Genomic DNA, 8,938 nt, shown 5'->3' on the forward strand with positions numbered 1-8,938 from the left:
GGTGCAAAGGCAGCCCCCCAAGAGCGCTGGCCGCGGTGGAGCAGGCCAGGCTGACTCCTGTAGACTTGGAAGTGGGCGCCTGGAGCCGTCCCTTCACTTCCCAGCATCTCCAGAGCACTGACAGTTTGCCTCTGCCTGACGGATATAAATACACATCTCTAAAAGGACTGTTTAGAAGGTAAAATGAGAAAAGTGCATCAAGCATCTCACTGAGTGCCCAAACATACGAGGTACGAAGTAAATGTTCTCTGGCAGCAACTCCCCCATCTCAACCTTTTGTCAAGGCATGAAGCCTTTCGCATCCCAGCACTCACCTGGTAGATTAGAAAAACAGGAAAGTCTCCATAGTAACCCCCGTTTATTGAGCATTACCCTACAGGGCCAGGGTTTGTGCTAAGTCTGTTAATGATATCATCCCCAACTCATGCATCCGCTTTTGGTGGTTTCACTTCTGCTCCGGTTCTTCCCTCCAAGAGGCATCCGGCACATTCAGGGAATTTTGTTTTCATGTATTTGGTGTTTTTTAACAAGGGGGTCATTAGTCATGCCATCAGTATTTGTGATCGTTTGAGAAACGCCTTCTCCACACAGATAACGACTAATACTTGAATGCTCTGTGCTCATTTAAAGCCAGTAGAATTTTTTGTGGGGCCTTCTCTCCTAACGTGAGCATCCTGCAAGAGATTTTGGAACTGTGTCTCAGCAATCTGCACCGTCCCTGGGCTCTTCCACCTCCAGACAGCTGGGTTTCTAGTCTGGAACATGCGGCAGCCACGCCCAGGACGTGGCAGGCAGCCCACACCCGACACCCGTGTCCCTGCTCCATGTGCAGCCCACGCTCAGCACCCCCCCCCCGGCCCCCTGGGGTGCTGGGCGGGCGCTGCTGCAAGTTAGGGCTTCATGTAGCCGAGTCTGGGCCTGGGCCTCCTCCAGACTGCAAGCACCCCGAGCTTATTAATCTGTCAATGCAAAATGCATTTTTATCAGCAGTTCCATAAGGGACAAAAGGAAAAGGTGTTTGGGACGCGATTCCGCTGAGAGAGGGTGGGCCCTAATGAATACAACGTCTGCATGGAATTCAGAGCAGCTTCTGCGATGGGGAATGCTGGCAATGCTTCGCCTTCCATAAACAGCAGATAAAGCATTAAGAAGAAATATCCAGAAAGAAAACCAAGTTAGATTCTAAATGACATAATTTTCTTTGAGTAGTTTATGAAAGAAATGAAGATGACAGCTGCCTTTTTTCCTGCTGTACGCTGCTGATTGCATTTGGTCATATTTCATTTGATTCAGCCCTTTCTTATCTGTGTGGATATTACCATTGCGTTTTTATGTCATTTTAGATTTTCTTTGTTGTCCCTTGTAGGAAATGGATTACATTTTTCTTGTCTGTGAAACCCAAGGGACTGTTTTGTTTGGAGATGGTTTCACACTGTATGGACTAAAGAGGGCAAAGGAGGTCAGGTGCTAGAAGAGTCTACCCTGGTTGGAGGGGAGGTTTACTCTAATGGCTCTAAAGAGAGATCGGGGTAATGCACTTGACCCCAAAACTCCCCTCACCCTGCAGAAGCATAGATCATCATAGCACTCCTTGGTGTGGCCTCCTCGTGGTGAGAATTTCTCCTCCTGTAAGAAGTTCCTTTGTAGAGGAGGTTATATGCAACTTACACATTTATTTTTTTCTCTACCTTATTCACCTATATAACCCTTAACTTTCTGCATGGGAATTTTGCATGTATTTATTCATTCATTCAACTAGCATTTATGTAGCATTTCCTGTTGTCAGGAGAAGTTCTTGGTGCTGGGTTTAAATAAAGCATGATGCCCATTCTTGCTTAGAGCCCAGTTGGGAACACCAAGGAATAAAGAGATTGTCAACATACAGAGTAAAATTGCTGCATTAGAGATCTGCCAAGCCTGCAATGGGAGATCTGGTTGTGGGGCACCTCAACCAGAGAGAAGGTCAGAGGAAACTTTTTGGAGGAAGTGATGGACAGGGAGAGGGGGGTAGGACTGAGCTAACCGGGCCGAGAAGCATGAGAAAGAGTGCCACAAGTGATGAAGGGGGTGGGAGGTGTTCCACGAAGAGAAAGCAGCACGCACGATGGCATAGGAGCCAGGGAGAACTCCATCTTATGTAGGACCAGGTGGCAGAGCCCTAGGGTGGGCGAGACATCACAAGAGGTGATGTTGGAGCAGTGAGCTAAGGCCAGTGGGAGAGGGCTCTCTAAACCCTGCTTGAAGAGTGTACACATCAGCCCACGGGCGATGGGAAGCCATGGAAGGATTGCAGTCCAGCAACATCTGCATTTTTGAAAGCTCCTCTAACTGCAGTATAGGACATTGATGAGGGTGGGGTGAGTCTGGACATAAGAAAACCACTTAGTTCATCAGATCAGTAATGTAGCTGAGAAAGGACCAGATTCTGGACTGAGGCAGTGGCAGGGAAATGGACAGATGGGGGTGTAAGTGCTACAAACGAGCATGGTGGCTTTGAGTTATGCTGACCTGAAACCATCTGCTGCCAGATATTTATGCAGGTCTCTCCATCAGCTCCTCAATACCACCTCCTTGAGGCTTACCCGATTATGTTGTTAAAAACTGCCATCCATCCCCCCTCCCACCAAACACCTGAATTCCTGTTGTCCTTTCATACTCTAGTTTCCCTGTGTAATTTATTTACCCGCTAATTATTCTCGCTATGCTGTGTTCATTGTTTATGGTCTTTCTCCCCTGTTGGAATATAAGCTCCATGAGGGCAGGACTGTTTTTGTTTTCTTTTTTCCGGTCTTCTCTCCCACGCTCTAGAACAATGCCAGGTAAATGGTAGGCACTCAGCTGACATTTGGTGAATGAATCACTGGTTGGATGTGGGGATTAAAGATGAAAGAGAAAACATGGTGATGCCCAGTTTCCTCTGCCAGGGACAGATGCATGGGAGAGGAGGTAGGCACTTCATTCAAGTGGGGACTTCAGGAAGAGGAAGAGGAAATGGGGTTGATGATGAGTTCTGCTTGAAACATGTAAGATCAAGAGTCTCACGTTAGAGATGAGACCCCGAGGAAGAGTAGGGAAGGAGCAGGCTGCCCAGCTGCAGGGTGTCCTGGTGACTATGTGGTGGCTGCCTGCAGGGCTTCCTCCAGCAGAGGTTGAGGTTGTGGGGTGGAGAAGACACATGATCTGGCTCACTCTTGATTTGGAGGGGGAGCATCTGCGAGGCCAGAGCAGAGGAAAAACGAGGGAAGTATTGTGTTGAAGGTGTAAGCAGCATTCTGGATTTTATCCTGGATAAGGAAGGAGAAAGAATCATGAATAGGACAACTGACTGGGAAATAAAGGAGGAATTTAGGGGACGGAGGTTTGGATGGTTCACATGTGCCAGAGTCAGGTTGAGTGTCGGAGGAACGGAAGGAAGCAGCTAATCGTTCCGTAGTTATTGTTCAACAGACATTTATTGGGCACCTATTATGGACCAGTTATTATTGGAGAAACAGTCAAGACTAGATTGTTTCTTCCTTCAAGGAACATAGAGTCAGGAGGAAGACATTGGCTCTTATTTGCTATCGAATGGCTGCCACTCATGGCAGGACACAGCATGCTTCCAGCAACCCTCAAGAATATAAGCTCATATTTATGGTTTAAGAGAAATCTGCTGCAGTGTTTGCATGTGTATGTATTGTAAAATTATAACAAATATTGACCCAAACTTTTTGTACCATCCACATTACAATTCTCTTTCTATCAAAATGACCATGGGAAAAGAATTCACTAATATTTGTGGATTATTTCCCTACCTCCATAATTAATCTAGTTTATCTTGAGCATTTTGCTTCTACTGACTAATGTACAAGTTTATTTGTGTTTTAATTAATTGTCAGTGGTCTGTACCAAAGATAAAAAGGCAGCACATTTTGCTTAACATCTGCCAACCAAATTGATATGAAGAGTAACAAATTTTATATTGATGCATAAGAATACCTTCCTTTCCTTCTCCCTCCCAATATTTAATCTATATAGCACCCTTTATTTTATATCTTCCTTAGAAAAATTGGGCAACTAATTGTCTTGCCCTTATAGTTATAGATATTGTAGTAATCATCCTCTTAAGTGAAATTAGAAGAATACTTAAATAATGGAGAGGAATTGGCATATGTAAAATTTCTTCCCCTAAAAGCCAGTCACAAAGTCAGCAAGTAAATACCTATCCTTCCCCTAATCCCTGCACCCTGAATTTTTTTTAACTCTGAGTTCCTGACTCTCAGGAAAATAAGGATTTGAATTACTAAATGCTACACAATACGAAGAATGAAGACACTATAAAATCTTATAATAAAAGACAATAGAGAATTGCATTGACTTCTGATTCGCAAAGCAAGGTCCTACAAACACCCAACAGATAGTCTAAAATGTGCTATAGCCTAAAAGCATTTTATATGTGTGATTTTTGTGCTCTTCTCCAGAATTTCCTACAAGGTGCCTTCTAGTTTCAGGTCCAGATATTGGAGTTGGGCAAATTAGCCTGGACTTTGTATGAAGTATAGAGGAATTAGAAGGGTTTGTTGGCATAATTAGACTGCTCAGGGTCCCTCCCGGACTGGCATGGGTCTTGGTCAGTGCCGTTTGGGTTTATGCAGCTGAAAATATGAACATCGGTAATCTAATTTGCATAGCTGGAGTCACCTGTTAATTGCCCATGGAGAACCTGTTTGCAGCAGAGGTCACAGAAGCTTCCGAAGAGCCCTGCTGTGCTGTTCTTCTCAGGTGAGAGGGGACAGAACCTTTATTAGCAGTCATTATGGTTACTAAACATTTACTGATAGGATGAGACGTGCGCTCTCCTGGAATCGCGTCTGCCCCCGAAGGTGTCTGAAAAAGCGTGTCTTTGTGGCAAGGGCATCCTGGTCACAGGTAAATGAAACCCCAAAGAGCTGGGGAGCCCCCAGGGATGTGGATGGGCTTTAGACTGCGCTGTGTGTTGTAAATGCGTTGGAGGTTATCCAAGCACCTGTGTTAGAGATTTAAGGGATTACTTTATACTGGGGCCAGAAATTCTCTGGGAACATTGTCCTTCCCAAAAAGTTCACTTTGTACTCGAGGTGTCCTAGAATTTGGTGTGTAAATTAAACGTTTGTATAGCGTGTAAAGGAAACTTTGTCCGGAAAGGGTTTTTTGAGGGGGAAGGAGGTGCATTGTGGATTCATGCTTGACAGTAAGAGCCAGTCTTCTTGGACTATATATTTTTTTCAGTAAACAGGTTTTCAAACTGCCAAAGTTGATCATATTAATACATTTCTCCAATACCTAAAAGTTGGAGTCGTCGCTGAGTTACGCTATTTGAGCAAAGGATTTTGTGTACCAGTGTCTATTCAGCCTTGATGAAATTTCATATTCCATAGTGTGTTGTGACGCTGAAGTCCCCCTGGTATAACAATTATAGAAAATTATTTTTCCATTTTTCTTTTCTAGTAGTAACTGCTAACGTATTGAGTGCTTGCTCTGTGCCTGTCACAGTAAAAGTGCTCTGCATACGTTAACGCGCTTAATTTTCATCCATGCAGCGCTTTGAACAAAGGACTTCCAGTCGTCCCCATTTTCCAGATGAGAAAACTGAAATGCAGAGTTTAAGTAACTTTTCTAAAGATACATCGCTGGGAAATGGTAGGGTTGGGGTCTGAACTTGACTCCTGAGCCTGTGCTCTCATCCTGTGTCAAAATCAAGCATTAGTTCTATTTTAAGAAAAAGAAACATTAATGTCAGCATAACCAAACCAAAATCATATTACACTGAGGGATGACTAAAACAATTTACGTAAAAAGAGAGCAGACCCAAACTCTTATCTTTAGAAACTGATGCAGCACATTTGTCTCCCCCAAATCATTATTGAGTTTCAAAAAGAAAGAAAACGAGATTTTAAATAGCCATAGCATTTTAAACATGTGGAAGCAAGAAAGTCGAGACATTTTTTAAAAAATCACCTGTCACAAGAGGAAGCTAACCCCAAAATGACAGTGTTACTTTGTGTCATTCCTTTTCAAAGTGTGAATCTCAAGAGCTGCGATTTGCAGAGGAAAAAGCAGCACATCAGGCCCCCAGCTGCAGCCCCACCTCCTCTCTCCTCTTAACTCCCAGTGACCTTGAACGTGTTACCTTCTGAGTCTCAGTTTTTTCACAACATTAAATCTTCTTTTAGTTATTACAGGAGTTTGTGCCGGCTCTTAACATTTTATGAATCCCTTCAGGCTAGAAGTTAGTGCAGAACTTTTACACGGTCGCTTAGAATAAACACTAATTAGGCTCTTTTCTAAGATAATTGTGGGTTCCTGCTTCCTCACCCCACCCCACCCCAAGGCCAACATGGGGTAAACATCTTTTTTTTTTTTTCAAACATTGATAATTGATCATATTGACTTCACCATGGGTCCATCTTTGGTCATTCCCTAAAGCTGGTGAAATCTTCTGTTTCTCCCCCAGAACAGACTTTCCAGCCTCATCCACACAGTACGGAGCCCTGTGGGGCCCTTAGGAAACAAGTAGGATCTATTAACAAGCACCCAGGCCACTGCCCACCCTCTATCCCCTCCTTCTTTCCTTTTTTTTTTTTTTTTTTTTTGACAAAGACTAAATCAGTTCCTCTTTATAAGGAAATTGGACTCCAGAGAGTCTTCCAGGAAAACTGATAGGAGAAATGCTACAAATCAAGAAAAAATGCTAAATCCATCTCTATTGCCATGACTTCCACTGAGTGCTGGAAATTGTGAAATATTAGCATAAACGGTGAAAGAGAAGCTGTCTTCATTTTATCTGAAGTGAATCTGGTACGAAAATGTGGGGTCCTTCCTGCCCACCCAGCCTGGAGAGGCAGGGGAATAGATGACCTGTGAAATGAGCCCTTCAGATGGCCACAAATCTGTCAAAAATCCTTTTATGGACTTAAAACCACTCTGTCCCCATTGGCCCCTCACCTCTCAAAAAAAAAAAAAAAAAAGTACCTTAGGTCAGTGAAGGAGAAATGAAAGCAATTTTTGTTTTAGGGCCGTTGGAGGGAGAGCTGCCTGAGGAAGTCTTTTTCAGTGCACAGTTGACAGCGAGGCTCATTTCCCCTGACGGACCTGTAGTGTCCTGCTCCTTTTTTTTCCTTCTAATTTTGCACATATTTTAACTGAGGGTTGTAGTGTGTGTCTCTGTCAGGGTTTAATTAAGACATTAGTATTCATTATGTAAGCCCAAGGCATTCTTGTATCTCTGAGGAGCAGAGAGAGACAACAAAGGGTCAAACTTACTGCAACAGAAGCGTGGCATCTTCTGTTAAAATTCGGACGAGGTTTGGCAATTATCTGAAGGCTGCCACAGGACAGCTTTGGCATACAGTTAGAAATCCGCAGCCCCTTTCAGATTCCTTTGTTCGTGAAATGGATTGTCGTGTTTAGGTAGCATCCAGATAGGAATATGATGTGTATTAGGATATTCAGGACTGTGAAACCTCATAGGTTTTTAAATCTTGAAGGTTGCAAAAATTGTATGTATACATCAGCAGAGCAGGTTTTCAGACGTATCTTAGAGCGAGGGAGAATGTGAGTAGCCTACATGAAGCATATGGTAAGAACTATTCATTCAATTTGCATTTGTTTCTGGGAGCTGTACTTATTGCAGCTTATAAAATCAATTCACTTTAGCTTCTGTTTCTCTGCGTGGTGCATTTTCTGTGTGATAAAGAAAATATGCACCTAAGACATGGATGTGATTTTTATCATAAATCAAGAGCCAGGATATTGACCCAAAAAGACTGAAAACCTCCCCTCAAAAAAAAAAAAAACCAAGCAAGCAATTAGGGAGCTTTTTCATTTCACCTGCAAGGATTTTAAGAAAAATAGAGTATATAAATGTCAATTGTTTAGAAAACTGCACAAGTCTCTATTTTTACATTTCTTGGGCTGTATTGATTTAAATGTTGTCTCATACCTTAGCAATTTGAATTTGATCAACTAGAATACATTTCATAAAAGATAAATTATTTCCCTATTGTTACCACTGGAAATAGTGATTCAACATCCAAATTATACTTTTCTGATAAAATTCTTCATCTAACAAATCCTTCTGTTTATGGGCCCTCATAGCTGTACTTCTGACATTAATCACAGCTCCTATGTTGACTTGCTATAACTGTTAATTAATGGCTTATTTGTAGCTTTGGGTCTTCCTTTAATCTCCACATCGTGAATTACAGTAGAGCTCAATTCATGTGTTGGCATTATGAAATAGTTGTTTAAGGCTCAGGTTTTAAACTGTTAGTGTTTTCTTATTATAAAGAACTGAAAACTCAGAATTTGCTGCTCTTACCAGAAAGCAGTGAGAATTGTCAAGGCATTTCCCTTTGAAGCTCTGATGCGCTCACATTTCTGACTGTCCTATTGAAGTCATTTTTGGTAGCTTGAGCTCCCATTACTGCCTATTCTTGGTTGTAGGGTCAGAAGTCCTGGAGTTAGACCTAAAAGCTCCTCTAGAGCCCAGCCCTCATTTTCCTCAGGATCCAGATTAGTTCGTGGGAATGAGAATGTCTTCTATAAAATGTATCACGACAAAAGAGATATGTAATTCCTCAGCAAATAGGTAATCTGTGAAAATAAGCATTTACTCACCTGCCTGAGGTCTCAGAAATAATAACCCTAAGAGAGAAGCCAGCAGTCTTCTTAGTATAAACGGGCACTATATGCTCCTCTCTCATGCCACAGCAAATGGATGGCTCACAACAGTAGCTTTCTCAAAGAGAGTGGGAAAAAGTACTTAGGTTATGTTTAGTTGGATCTGCTGGAGAGCCTCGGTTGGACATCACAGCTTCCAGCAGTGTAAGGAACATGTCCCATCCCTGCTCCATGGCCCCTTATTTCCCATAGAGTGAAGTCGGATTCCTTAGCAAAGCTCTAAGGCCATGGACTCCAA

This window comes from Tamandua tetradactyla, chromosome 7, assembly GCF_023851605.1.
Source record: "Tamandua tetradactyla isolate mTamTet1 chromosome 7, mTamTet1.pri, whole genome shotgun sequence".
Classification (NCBI taxonomy): domain Eukaryota; kingdom Metazoa; phylum Chordata; class Mammalia; order Pilosa; family Myrmecophagidae; genus Tamandua; species Tamandua tetradactyla.